We start from the raw sequence: 14886 nt of genomic DNA, 5'->3' as shown, positions 1-14886 counted from the left end.
ATTTTAATAAATATTTTTACTTATAAAGATTTGAACTCTTCAAGATTCCAGCTTACTTGTAAGTTTCTAAGGGTCAGGTCCTCTACATTGTTGCTGGCCTAAGTCTTAGTTCTCCATATAGCAATGTATATATTGACCTATTTTCCCCTCGACTTTCTGTGATTCCCTACATCTCACCTTTCTTTGCAGACAAGGCATTTGAAATACCCTTAACTTATTTCACAGCCAATAAGTCTTTGAAATAATGTGTATTTTTTAGAGAAATCTTCTTATATAATTAGGCAGAAAATCTGACCGGCCATAGTTTTCAAAACAGCATAATTTCACTCTTCTCAATGATGAATCTGTTGTATTACACAACCATTGAGTATTTAGCTTTATCAACGACATGTACTTTAAAAATATTTTAGAGATCCTACCAGTCTTTGAAAACATCCTTGTTCCTTGTTTCAGTTCAAGTTTTGTGTACACTTTCTGCCTTGCACCTGATTATTCCAACATCTGATGGTTGGCCTAGGGAATCTAATTCTGGTATTGATCGTTTTTGTTGCTTGTCTCCCCTTGTAGCTGATTCCTTCATTATTGTGTAAATTTAGATCATGAGCTCATGTTTAGCTAAACAGCTCACCTTGTAAGAGGCTTAGGTGTGAACACTCGTAAGCTTCAGCAGAAAATTCGCAAAGATTTGTTTTTGTCCCTCCAATGAGTTACCCGCGCGGACCCCGTTTTCTACAAGTGTTGGTCCACTACTCCCTCTAGAGGCTGGGACTCAGACAGGACTGCTTCGCTGCCCCCAATCTGGGATAGTGGCTTTGGGCGGCCTGTGGCCTGTGCAGGAGGCTACCCACGTGTGTCCCACGACCCATCTGCCTGCGAAATTCGGTCACCTGGCAGGAAGCTATGATGCCCAGACCTATGGATAGCTTTGCATCGATGTGTACTGCGCGGACCGGTTCCACACACACTTCAAGTAAGAGTGCGGCCTGAGTGGAAAGGTGAGAGTTTGGGAAGCTGTGCAGACAAAGAATTCGCAATTTGGCCTGGGCCTAAATGCTTGTGACACACGTTTGGGCCTGCCGGGGTCTGAGGGCACTGCCGTTGGCCCCCTTCTCCCTTGCGCTTTGTTCAGTCACAGCAGAGATGGCCCTACCCACTCCCTCAGTGAAGGCAGTGTTCCAACCTCCCTCAGCCCCGCCCCCTCTCCTCAGGTTACCATGGACTACAGATGCTGCATTCTGAGGCCAGGGCATTCCGACAATGCCAAGGGCAGACATGATGACCTTAAATGATTTCCTCTTGTGTCAATTTTGTTAAACTTTAGGAGCTAGGAAATGGTCCACTTTACACAAATGTTCACATTTACTGGCATTTCATATATTCTCTGCTATAACATTGTCCTGATTCTTTCTGTTTATTCTTTACTTATGTTTTGGTTTTCCTTAATCAAAGTGTGTCTTTTAAATCTTGTCAAAGAATATTCTTTGGACTTACTACCTCAACTGAATTTTATACGTTTTCTGTGGTATTAAGTTCTGCTCATATCTTTATTTATCTTTTTTCTATGTTCTCAGGGTTTATTGTTTTGATCTTCTGATGTCAATTAAAACACTTGGTTATTCATTTTAATAAATCTTTTTACTTATAAAGATTTGAATTTTTAAAGATTCCAGCTTACTTGTAAGTTTCTACGGACCAGGTCCTCTACACTGTGTCTGTCCAAAGGCTTAGTTCACAATATAGCAAAGTATATATTGACCTATTTTACCCTCGACTTTCTGTGATTTCCTACATCTCACCTTTCTTTGGAGACAAGCCATTTGAAATAACCTTAACTTATTTCACATCCAATAACTCTTTGAAATAATGTGTAGTTTTCAGAGAAATCTTCTTATATATTTAGCAGAAAATCTGACCTGCCATAGTTTTTAAAACAGCATAATTTCACTCTTCTCAATGATGAATCTGTTGTATTACACAACCTTTGAGTATTTAGCTTTATCAATGACATGTACTTTAAAAATGTTTTAGAGATCCTACCAGTCTTTGAAAACATCCTTGTTCCTTGTTTCATTTCCAGTTTTATGTATATTTCTGCCTTGCACCTGATTATTCCAACGTCTGATGGATGGCCTAGGGAATCCAATTCTGGTATTGATTTTTTTTGCTGATTGTCTCCCCCTGTAGCTGATTTCTTCATTATTGTGTAAATTTAGATCATGAGCTCATGTTTAGCTAAACATCTGACTTTGTAAGAGTCTTAGGTGTGAACACTCGTAAGTTTCATCAGAAAGTCCGCAAAGATTTATTTGTGTCCCTCCAATGAGTTGCCCGCGAGGACCCCGTTTCCTACAAGTGTTGGTCCACTACTCCCTCTAGAGGCACGGCTTCAGACAGGGCTGTTTTTTGCCCCACGATCTGTGGCAGTGGCAGTGGACGGCCTGTGGCCCTGGCAGGAGCTTCTCTGCGTGTGTCCCAGGGACCCATCTGCCTGCGAACTTCGGTCACCTGGCAGGAAGCTACGATGCCCAGACCTATGGTTAGCTGTGCAGCGAGGTGTTCTGCGCGGACAGGTTCCACACACACTTCAAGTAAGAGGGCGGCCTGAGTGGAAAGGTGAGAGTTTGGGCTGCTGTGCAGACAAAGAAGGTGCCCTTTGTCCTGGGCCTAAATTCTTGTGAAACCCCACTGGGCCTGCCGGGCTCTGAGGGCCCTGCCCTGGGCCCCCTGCTCCCCTAACATTTGTTTAGTCACAGCACAGATGGCCACACCCACTCCCTCTGTCAGGGCAGTGTTCCAACCTCCCTCAACCACGCCCCCTCTCCGCAGGTTATCATGGACTACAGATGCTGCATTCTGAGTCCAGGGCATTCCGACAATGCCTAGGGCAGACATGATGACCTTAAATGATTTCCTCTTGTGTCAGTTTTGGTAAATTTTAGGAGCTAGGAACTGGTCCATTTTACACAAACGTTCAAATTTACAGGCATTTCATATACTCTCTGCTGTAACATTCTCCTGATTCTTTCTGTATATTCTTTACTTATGTTTTGATTTTCCTTAAACAAAGTGTGTCTTTTAATCTTGTCAAAGAATATTCTTTGAACTTACTACATCACCTGAATTTTATACGTTTTCTATTGTATTAAGTTCTGCTCATATCTTTATTTATATTTTTTCTATGTTCTCAGGTTTATTGTTTTGATATTCTGATGTCAAATAAAACACTTGTTTATTCATTTTAATAAATCTTTTTACCTATAAAGATTTGAACTTTTCAAGATTCCAGCTTACTTGTAAGTTTCTAAGGGTCAGGTCCTGTACATTGTGGCTGGCCTAAGTCTTAGTTCACCATATAGCAATGTATATATTGACCTATTTTCCCCTCGACTTTCTGTGATTCCCTACATCTCACCTTTCTTTGCAGACAAGCCATTTGAAATATCCTTAACTTATTTCACAGCCAATAAGTCTTTGAAATAATGTGTATTTTTTTGAGAAATCTTCTTATATAATTAGGCAGAAAATCTGACATGCCATAGTTTTCAAAACAGCATAATTTCACTCTTCTCAATGTTGAATCTGTTGTATTACACAAAGATTGAGTATTTAGCTTTATCAATGACATGTACTTTAAAAATGTTTTAGAGATCCAACCAGTCTTTTAAAACATCCTTGTTCCTTGTTTCAGTTCAAGTTTTGTGTATACTTTCTGCCTTGCACCTGATTATTCCAACATCTGATTGTTGGCCTAGGGAATCTAATTCTTGTATTGATTAGTTTTGCTGCTTGTCTCCCCTTCTAGCTGATTTCTTCATTATTGTGCAAATTTAGATCATGAGCTCATGTTTAGCTAAACATCTGACTTTGTAAGAGGCTTAGATGTGAACACTCGTAACCTTCATTAGAAAGTCCGCAAAGATTTATTTGTGTCCCCCCAATGAGTTGCCCACGAGGACCCCGTTTTCTACAAGGGTTGGTCCACTACTCCCTCTAGAGGCACGGCCTCACACAGGGCTGCTTTGCGCCCCACGATCTGGGGCAGTGGCAGTGGGCGGCCTGTGGTCCGGGTAGGAGCCTCTCTGCCTGTGTCCCAGGGACCAATCTGCCTGCGAACTTCGGTCACATGGCAGGAAGCTACGATGCCCAGACCTATGGTTAGCTGTGCAGTGAGGTGTACTGCGCGGACAGGTTCCACACACACTTCAAGTAAGAGTGCGGCCTGAGTGGAAAGGTGAGAGTTTGGGCAGCTGTGCAGACAAAGAAGGTGCCCTTTGTCCTGGGCCTAAATTCTTGTGAAACCCCACTGGGCCTGCCGGGCTCTGAGGGCCCTGCCCTAGGCCCCCTGCTCCCCTACCCTTTGTTTGGTCACAGCAGAGATGGCCACACCCACTCCATCTGTGAGGGCAGTGTTCCAACCTCCCTCAACCATGCCCCCACTCCGCAGGTTAACATGGACTACAGATGCTGCCTTCTGAGTCCAGGGCATTCCGAGAATGCCAAGGGCAGACATGATGACCTTAAATGATTTCCTCTTGTGTCAATTTTGGTAAACTTTAGGAGCTAGGAAATGGTCCACTTTACACAAATGTTCACATTTACTGGCATTTCATATATTCTCTGCTATAACATTGTCCTGATTCTTTCTGTATATTCTTTACTTATGTTTTGGTTTTCCTTAATCAAAGTGTGTCTTTTAAATCTTGTCAAAGAATATTCTTTGGACTTACTACCTCAACTGAATTTTATACGTTTTCTGTGGTATTAAGTTCTGCTCATATCTTTATTTATCTATTTTCTGTGTTCTCAGGGTTTATTGTTTTAATATTCTGATGTCCATTAAAACACTTGGTTATTCATTTTAATAAATCTTTTACTTATAAAGATTTGACCTTTTCAAGATTCCAGCTTACTTGTAAGTTTCTAAGAGTAAGGTCCTCTACATTGGGTCTGGCCTAATTCTTAGTTCTCCATATAGCAATGTATATATTGACCTATTTTCCCCTCGACTTTCTGTGATTCCCTACATCTCACCTTTCTTTGCAGACAAGCCATTTGAAATACCCTTAACTTATTTCACAGCCAATAAGTCTTTGAAATAATGTGTATTTTTTAGAGAAATCTTCTTATATAAATAGGCAGAAAATCTGGCCTGCTATAGTTTTGAAAACAGCATAATTTCACTCTTCTCAATCATGAATCTGTTGTATTACACAACCAATGAGTATTTAGCTTTATCAAAGGCATGTACGTAAAAAATGTTTTAGAGATCGTACCAGTCTTTGAATACATCCTTGTTCCTTGTTTCAGTTCCAGTTTTGTGTATACTTTCTGCCTTGCACCTGATTATTCCAACATCTGATGGTTGGCCTAGGGAATCTAATTCTGGTATTGATTGTTTTTGCTGCTTATCTCCCCTTGTAGCTGATTTCTTCATTATTGTGTAAATTTAGATCATGAGCTCATGTTTAGCTAAACAGCTGACCTTGTAAGAGGCTTAGGTGTGAACGCTCGTAAGCTTCAGCAGAAAGTCCGCAAAGATTTGTTTGTGTCCCTCCAATGAGTTACCCGCGCGGACCCCTTTTTCTACAAGTGTTGGTCCACTACACCCTCTAGAGGCTGGGACTCAGACAGGACTGGTTTGTTGCCCCCGATCTGGGATAGTGGCTTTGGGCGGCCTGTGGCCTGGGCAGGAGGCGCCCCACGTGTGTCCCACGACCAATCTGCCGGCGAACTTCGGTCACCTGGCAGGAAGCTATGATGCCCAGACCCATGGTTAGCTTTGCATCGAGGTGTACTGCGCGGACCGGTTCCACACACACTTCAAGTAAGAGGGCGGCCTGAGTGGAAAGGTGAGAGTTTGGGCAGCTGTGCAGACAAAGAAGGCGCACTTTGGCCTGGGCCTAAATGCTTGTGACACACGACAGGGCCTGCCGGGCTCTGAGGGCCCTGCCCTGGGCCCCCTGCTCCCCTAACCTTTGTTTAGTCACAGCAGAGATGGCCACACCCACTCCCTCTGTCAGGGCAGTGTTCCAACCTCCTTCAACCACGCCCCCTCTCCGCAGGTTATCATGGACTACAGATGCTGCATTCTGAGTCCAGGGCATTCCGACAATGCCTAGGGCAGACATGATGACCTTAAATGATTTCCTCTTGTGTCAGTTTTGGTAAATTTTAGGAGCTAGGAACTGGTCCATTTTACACAAACGTTCAAATTTACAGGCATTTCATATACTCTCTGCTGTAACATTCTCCTGATTCTTTCTGTATATTCTTTACTTATGTTTTGATTTTCCTTAAACAAAGTGTGTCTTTTAATCTTGTCAAAGAATATTCTTTGAACTTACTACATCACCTGAATTTTATACGTTTTCTATTGTATTAAGTTCTGCTCATATCTTTATTTATATTTTTTCTATGTTCTCAGGTTTATTGTTTTGATATTCTGATGTCAAATAAAACACTTGGTTATTCATTTTAATAAATCTTTTTACCTATAAAGATTTGAACTTTTCAAGATTCCAGCTTACTTGTAAGTTTCTAAGGGTCAGGTCCTGTACATTGTGGCTGGCCTAAGTCTTAGTTCACCATATAGCAATGTATATATTGACCTATTTTCCCCTCGACTTTCTGTGATTCCCTACATCTCACCTTTCTTTGCAGACAAGCCATTTGAAATATCCTTAACTTATTTCACAGCCAATAAGTCTTTGAAATAATGTGTATTTTTTAGAGAAATCTTCTTATATAATTAGGCAGAAAATCTGACCTGCCATAGTTTTCAAAACAGCATAATTTCACTCTTCTCAATGATGAATCTGTTGTATTACACAACCATTGAGTATTTAGCTTTATCAATGACATGTACTTTAAAAATGTTTTAGAGATCCTACCAGTCTTTGAAAACATCATTGTTCCTTGTTTCCGTTCCAGTTTTGTGTATACTTTCTGCCTTGCACCTGATTATTCCAACATCTGATGGTTGGCCTAGGGAATCTAATTCTGGTATTGATTGTTTTTGCTGCTTGTCTCCCCTTGTAGCTGATTTCTTCATTATTGTGTAAATTTAGATCATGAGCTCATGTTTATCTAAACAGCTGACCTTGTAAGAGCCTTATGTGTGAACACTCGTAAGCTTCAGCAGAAAGTCCGCAAAGATTTTTTTGTGTCCCTCCAATGAGTTACCCGCGCGGACCCCTTTTTCTACAAGTGTTGGTCCACTACTCCCTCTCGAGGCTGGGACTCAGACAGGACTGCTTTGCTGCCCCCGATCTGGGATAGTGGCTTTGGGCGGCCTGTGGCCTGGCAGGAGGCGCCCAAGTGTGTCCCACGACCCATCTACCTGCGAACTTCGGTCACCTGGCCGGAAGCTACGATGCCCAGACCTATGGTTAGCTATGCAGCGAGGTGTACTGCGCGGACCGGTTCCACACACACTTCAAGTAAGAGGGCGGCCTGAGTGGAAAGGTGAGAGTTTGGGCAGCAGTGCAGACAAAGAAGGCGCCCTATGGCCTGGGCCTAAATGCTTGTGACACCCCACTGGGCCTGCTGGGCTCTGAGGGCCCTGCCGTTGGCCCCCTTCTCCCCTGCCCTTTGTTCTGTCACAGCAGAGATGGCCACACCCACTCCCTCAGTGAAGGCAGTGTTCCAACCTCCCTGAGCCCCGCCCCCTCTCCGCAGTTTACCATGGACTACAGATGCTGCATTCTGAGGCCAGGGCGTTCCGAGAATGCCAAGGGCAGACATGATGACCTTAAATGATTTCCTCTTGTGTCAATTTTGGTAAACTTTAGGAGCTAGGAAATGGTCCACTTTACACAAATGTTCAAATTTACTGGCATTTCATATATTCTCTGCTATAACATTGTCCTGATTCTTTCTGTATATTCTTTACTTATGTTTTGGTTTTCCTTAATCAAAGTGTGTCTTTTAAATCTTGTCAAAGAGTATTCTTTGGACTTACTACCTCATCTGAATTTTATACGTTTTCTATTGTATTAAATTCTGCTCATATCTTTATTTATATTTTTTCTATGTTCTCAGGTTTATTGTTTTGATATTCTGATGTCAATTAAAACACTTGGTTATTCATTTTAATAAATCTTTTTACTTATAAAGATTTGAACTTTTCAAGATTCCAGCTTACTTGTAAGTTTCTAAGGGTCAGGTCCTCTACATTGTGGCTGGCCTAAGTCTTAGTTCACCATATAGCAATGTATATATTGAACTATTTTCCCCTCGACTTTCTGTGATTCCCTACATCTCACCTTTCTTTGCAGACAAGCCATTTGAAATACCCTTAACTTATTTCACAGCCAATAAGTCTTTGAAATAATGTGTAGTTTTCAGAGAAATCTTCTTATATATTTAGGCAGAAAATCTGACATGCCATAGTTTTCAAAACAGCATAATATCACTCTTCTCAATGATGAATCTGTTGTATTACACAACCTTTGAGTATTTAGCTTTATCAATGACATGTACTTTAAAAATGTTTTAGAGATCCTAGCAGTCTTTGAAAACATCCTTGTTCCTTGTTTCAGTTCCCGTTTTATGTATATTTTCTGCCTTTCACCTGATTATTCCAACGTCTGATCGATGGCCTAGGGAATCTAAATCTGGTATTGATTGTTTTTGCTGATTGTCTCTTCCTGTAGCTGATTTCTTCATTATTGTGTAAATTTAGATCATGAGCTCATGTTTAGCTAAACATCTGACTTTGTAAAGGCTTTGGTGTGAACACTCGTAAGTTTCATCAGAAAGTCCGCAAAGATTTATTTGTGTCCCTCCAATGAGTTGCCCGCGAGGACAACGTTTCCTACAAGGGTTGGTCCACTACTCCCTCCAGGGACACGGCCTCAGACAGGGCTGCTTTGTGCCCCACGATCTGTGGCAGTGGCAGTGGGCGGCCTGTGGCCCGGGCAGGAGCCTCTCTGCGTGTGTCCCAGGGACACATCTTCCTGCGAACTTCGGTCACCTGGCAGGAAGCTACGATGCCCAGACCTATGGTTAGCTGTGCAGCGAGGTGTACTGCGCGGACAGGTTCCACACACACTTCAAGTAACAGGATGGCCTGAGTGGAAAGGTGAGATTTTGGGCAGCTGTGCAGACAAGAAGGCGCACTTTGGCCTGGGCCTAAATGCTTGTGACACACGACTGGGCCTGCCGGGCTCTGAGGGCCCTGCCGTTGGCCCACAGCTCCCCTGCCTTTTCTTCAGTCACAGCAGAGTTGGCCACACCCACTCCCTCTGTGAGGGCAGTGTTCCAACATCCCTCAGCCCCGCCCCTTCTCCGCAGGTTACCATGGACTACCGATGCTGCATTCTGAGTCCAGGGCATTCCGAGAATGACAAGGGCAGACATGATGACCTTAAATGATTTCCTCTTGTGTCAGTTTTGGTAAACTTTAGGAGCTAGGAACTGGTCCACTTTACACAAATGTTCAAATTTACTGGCATTTCATATGTTCTCTGCGATAACATTCTCCTGATTCTTCCTGTATATTCTTTACTTATGTTTTGGTTTTCCTTAATCAAAGTTTGTCTTTTAATCTTGTCAAAGAATATTCTTTGGACTTACTACATCACCTGAATTTTATACGTTTTCTATTGTATTAAGTTCTGCTCATATCTTTATTTATATTTTTTCTTGTTCTCAGGTTTATTGTTTTGATATTCTGATGTCAATTAAAACACTTTGTTATTCACTTTAATAAATCATTTTACTTATAAAGATTTGAACTTTTCAAGATTCCAGCTTACTTGTAAGTTTCTAAGGGTCAGGTCCTCTACATTGTGGCTGGCCTAAGTCTTAGTTCTCCATATAGCAATGTATATATTGACCTATTTTCCCCTCGACTTTCTGTGATTCCCTACATCTCACCTTTCTTTGCAGACAAGCCTTTTGAAATACCCTTAACTTATTTCACAGCCAATAAGACTTTGAAATAATGTGTATTTTTTAGAGAAATCTTCTTATATAATTAGGCAGAAAATCTGACATGCCATAGTTATCAAAACAGCATAATTTCACTCTTCTCAATGATGAATCTGTTGTATTACACAACCATTGAGTATTTAGCTTTATCAATGACATGTACTTTAAAAATGTTTTAGAGATCGTACCAGTCTTTGAAAACATCCTTGTTCCTTGTTTCAGTTCCAGTTTTGTGTATACTTTCTGCCTTGCACCTGATTATTCCAACATCTGATGGTTGGCCTAGGGAATCTAATTCTGGTATTGATTGCTTTTGCTGCTTGTCTCCCCTTGTAGCTGATTTCTTCATTATTGTGTAAATTTAGATCATGAGCTCATGTTTAGCTAAACAGCTGACATTGTAAGAGGCTTAGGTGTGAAACTCGTAAGCTTCAGCAGAAAGTCCGCAAAGAATTTGTTGTGTCCCTCCAATGAGTTACCTGCGCGGACCCCTTTTTCTACAAGTGTTGGTCCACTACTCCCTCTAGAGGCTGGCACTCAGACAGGACTGCTTTGCTGCCCCCGATCTGGGATAGTGGCTTTGGGCGGCCTGTGGCCTGGGTAGGAGGCGACCCACGTGTGTCCCACGACCCATCTGCCTGCGAACTTCGGTCACCTGGCAGGAAGCTATGATGCCCAGACCTATGGTTAGCTTTGCATCGAGGTGTACTGCGCGGACCGGTTCCACACACACTTCAAGTAAGAGGGCGGCCTGAGTGGAAAGGTGAGAGTTTGGGCAGCTGTGCAGACAAAGAAGGCGCACTTTGGCCTGGGCCTAAATGCTTGTGACACACGACAGGGCCTGCCCGGCTCTGAGGGCCCTGCCGTTGGCCCCCTTCTCCCCTGCCCTTTGTTCAGTCACAGCAGAGATGGCCACACCCACTCCCTCAGTGTAGGCAGTGTTCCAAACTCCCTCAGCCCCCCCCCCTCTCCGCAGGTTACCATGGACTACAGATGCTGCATTCTGAGGCCAGGGCATTCCGAGAATGCCAAGGGCAGACATGATGACCTTAAATGATTTCCTCTTGTGTCAATTTTGGTAAACTTTAGGAGCTAGGAAATGGTCCACTTTACACAAATGTTCACATTTACTGGCATTTCATATATTCTCTGCTCTAACATTGTCCTGATTCTTTCTGTATATTCTTTACTTATGTTTTGGTTTTCCTTAATCAAAGTGTGTCTTTTAAATCTTGTCAAAGAATATTCTTTGGACTTTTACCTCAACTGAATTTTATACGTTTTCTGTGGTATTAAGTTCTGCTCATATCTTTATTTATCTTTTTCCTATGTTCTCAGGGTTTATTGTTTTGATCTTTTGATGTCACTTAAAACACTTGTTTATTCATTTTAATAAATCTTTTTACTTATAATGATTTGAATTTTTAAAGATTCCAGCTTACTTGTAAGTTTCTAAGGGTCAGGTCCTCTACATTGTGGCTGGCCAAAGGCTTAGTTCACAATATAGCAAAGTATATATTGACCTATTTTCCCCTCGACTTTCTGTGATTTCCTACATCTCACCTTTCTTTGCAGACAAGCCATTTGAAATAACCTTAACTTATTTCACAGCCAATAAGTCTTTGAAATAATGTGTAGTTTTCAGAGAAGTCTTCTTATGTATTTAGGCAGAAAATCTGACCTGCCATAGTTTTCAAAACAGCATAATTTCACTCTTCTCAATGATGAATCTGTTGTATTACACAACCTTTGAGTATTTAGCTTTATCAATGACATGTACTTTAAAAATGTTTTAGAGATCCTACCAGTCTTTGAAAACATCCTTGTTCCTTGTTTCAGTTCCCGTTTTATGTATATTTTCTGCCTTGTACCTGATTATTCCAACGTCTGATCGATGGCCTAGGGAATCTAATTCTGGTATTGATTGTTTTTGCTGATTGTCTCCCCCTGTAGCTGATTTCTTCATTATTGTGTAAATTTAGATCATGAGCTAATGTTTAGCTAAACATCTGACTTTGTAAGAGGCTTAGGTGTGAACACTCGTAAGTTTCATCAGAAAGTCCGCAAAGATTTATTTGTGTCCCTCCAATGAGTTGCCCGCGAGGACCCCGTTTCCTGCAAGGGTTGGTCCACTACTCCCTCCAGAGGTACGGCCTCAGACAGGGCTGCTTTGTGCCCCATGATCTGGGGCAGTGGCAGTGGGCGGCCTGTGGCCCGGGCAGGAGCCTCTCTGTGTGTGTCCCTGGGACCCATCTGCCTGCGAACTTCGGTCACCTGGCAGGAAGCTACGATGCCCAGGCCTATGGTTACCTGTGCAGCAAGATTTACTGTGCGGACAGGTTCCACACACAATTCAGGTAAGAGGGCGGCGTGAGTGGAAAGGTGAGAGTTTTGGCAGCTGTGCAGACAAGGAAAGCGCCCTTTTTCCTGGGCCTAAATGCTTGTGACACTCCACTGGGCCTGCCGGGCTCTGAGGGCACTGCTCTGGTCCCCCTACTCCCCTACCCTTTGCTCAGTCACAGCAGAGATGGGCACACCCACTCCATCTGTGAGGGCAGTGTTCCAACCTCCCTCAGCCCCGCCTCTTCTCCGCAGGTTACCATGGACTACCGATGCTGCATTCTGAGTCCAGGGCATTCCGAGAATGCCAAGGGCAGACATGATGTCCTTAAATGATTTCCTCTTGTGTCAGTTTTGGTAAACTTTAGGAGCTAGGAACTGGTCCACTTTACACAAATGTTCAAATTTACTGGCATTTCATATATTCTCTGCTATAACATTCTCCTGATTCTTTCTGTATATTCTTTACTTATGTTTTGGTTTTCCTTAATCAAAGTTTGTCTTTTAATCTTGTCAAAGAATATTCTTTGGACTTACTACATAACCTGAATTTTATACGTTTTCTATTGTATTAAGTTCTGCTCATATCTTTATTTATATTTTTTCTATGTTCTCAGGTTTATTGTTTTGATATTCTGATGTCAATTAAAACACTTGGTTATTCATTTTAATAAATCTTTTTACCTATAAAGATTTGAACTTTTCAAGATTCCAGCTTACTTGTAAGTTTCTAAGGGTAAGGTCCTCTACATTGTGGCTGGCCTAAGTCTTAGTTCACCATATAGCAATGTATATATTGACCTATTTTCCCCTCGACTTTCTGTGATTCCCTACATCTCACCTTTCTTTGCAGACAAGCCATTTGAAATACCCTTAACTTATTTCACAGCCAATAAGTCTTTGAAATAATGTGTAGTTTTCAGAGAAATCTTCTTATATATTTAGGCAGAAAATCTGACATGCCATAGTTTTCAAAACAGCATAATATCACTCTTCTCAATGATGAATCTGTTGTATTACACAACCTTTGAGTATTTAGCTTTATCAATGACATGTACTTTAAAAATGTTTTAGAGATCCTAGCAGTCTTTGAAAACATCCTTGTTCCTTGTTTCAGTTCCCGTTTTATGTATATTTTCTGCCTTTCACCTGATTATTCCAACGTCTGATCGATGGCCTAGGGAATCTAAATCTGGTATTGATTGTTTTTGCTGATTGTCTCTTCCTGTAGCTGATTTCTTCATTATTGTGTAAATTTAGATCATGAGCTCATGTTTAGCTAAACATCTGACTTTGTAAAGGCTTTGGTGTGAACACTCGTAAGTTTCATCAGAAAGTCCGCAAAGATTTATTTGTGTCCCTCCAATGAGTTGCCCGCGAGGACAACGTTTCCTACAAGGGTTGGTCCACTACTCCCTCCAGGGACACGGCCTCAGACAGGGCTGCTTTGTGCCCCACGATCTGTGGCAGTGGCAGTGGGCGGCCTGTGGCCCGGGCAGGAGCCTCTCTGCGTGTGTCCCAGGGACACATCTTCCTGCGAACTTCGGTCACCTGGCAGGAAGCTACGATGCCCAGACCTATGGTTAGCTGTGCAGCGAGGTGTACTGCGCGGACAGGTTCCACACACACTTCAAGTAAGAGGATGGCCTGAGTGAAAAGGTGAGATTTTGGGCAGCTGTGCAGACAAGAAGGCGCACTTTGGCCTGGGCCTAAATGCTTGTGACACACGACTGGGCCTGCCGGGCTCTGAGGGCCCTGCCGTTGGCCCACAGCTCCCCTGCCTTTTCTTCAGTCACAGCAGAGTTGGCCACACCCACTCCCTCTGTGAGGGCAGTGTTCCAACATCCCTCAGCCCCGCCCCTTCTCCGCAGGTTACCATGGACTACCGATGCTGCATTCTGAGTCCAGGGCATTCCGAGAATGACAAGGGCAGACATGATGACCTTAAATGATTTCCTCTTGTGTCAGTTTTGGTAAACTTTAGGAGCTAGGAACTGGTCCACTTTACACAAATGTTCAAATTTACTGGCATTTCATATGTTCTCTGCGATAACATTCTCCTGATTCTTCCTGTATATTCTTTACTTATGTTTTGGTTTTCCTTAATCAAAGTTTGTCTTTTAATCTTGTCAAAGAATATTCTTTGGACTTACTACATCACCTGAATTTTATACGTTTTCTATTGTATTAAGTTCTGCTCATATCTTTATTTATATTTTTTCTTGTTCTCAGGTTTATTGTTTTGATATTCTGATGTCAATTAAAACACTTTGTTATTCACTTTAATAAATCATTTTACTTATAAAGATTTGAACTTTTCAAGATTCCAGCTTACTTGTAAGTTTCTAAGGGTCAGGTCCTCTACATTGTGGCTGGCCTAAGTCTTAGTTCTCCATATAGCAATGTATATATTGACCTATTTTCCCCTCGACTTTCTGTGATTCCCTACATCTCACCTTTCTTTGCAGACAAGCCTTTTGAAATACCCTTAACTTATTTCACAGCCAATAAGACTTTGAAATAATGTGTATTTTTTAGAGAAATCTTCTTATATAATTAGGCAGAAAATCTGACATGCCATAGTTATCAAAACAGCATAATTTCACTCTTCTC

The sequence above is a fragment of the Mesoplodon bidens genome, assembly GCF_964165515.1.
Source record: "Mesoplodon bidens genome assembly, chromosome: Y".
Taxonomy (NCBI): domain Eukaryota; kingdom Metazoa; phylum Chordata; class Mammalia; order Artiodactyla; family Ziphiidae; genus Mesoplodon; species Mesoplodon bidens.
This window is presented reverse-complemented; position numbering follows the sequence as displayed.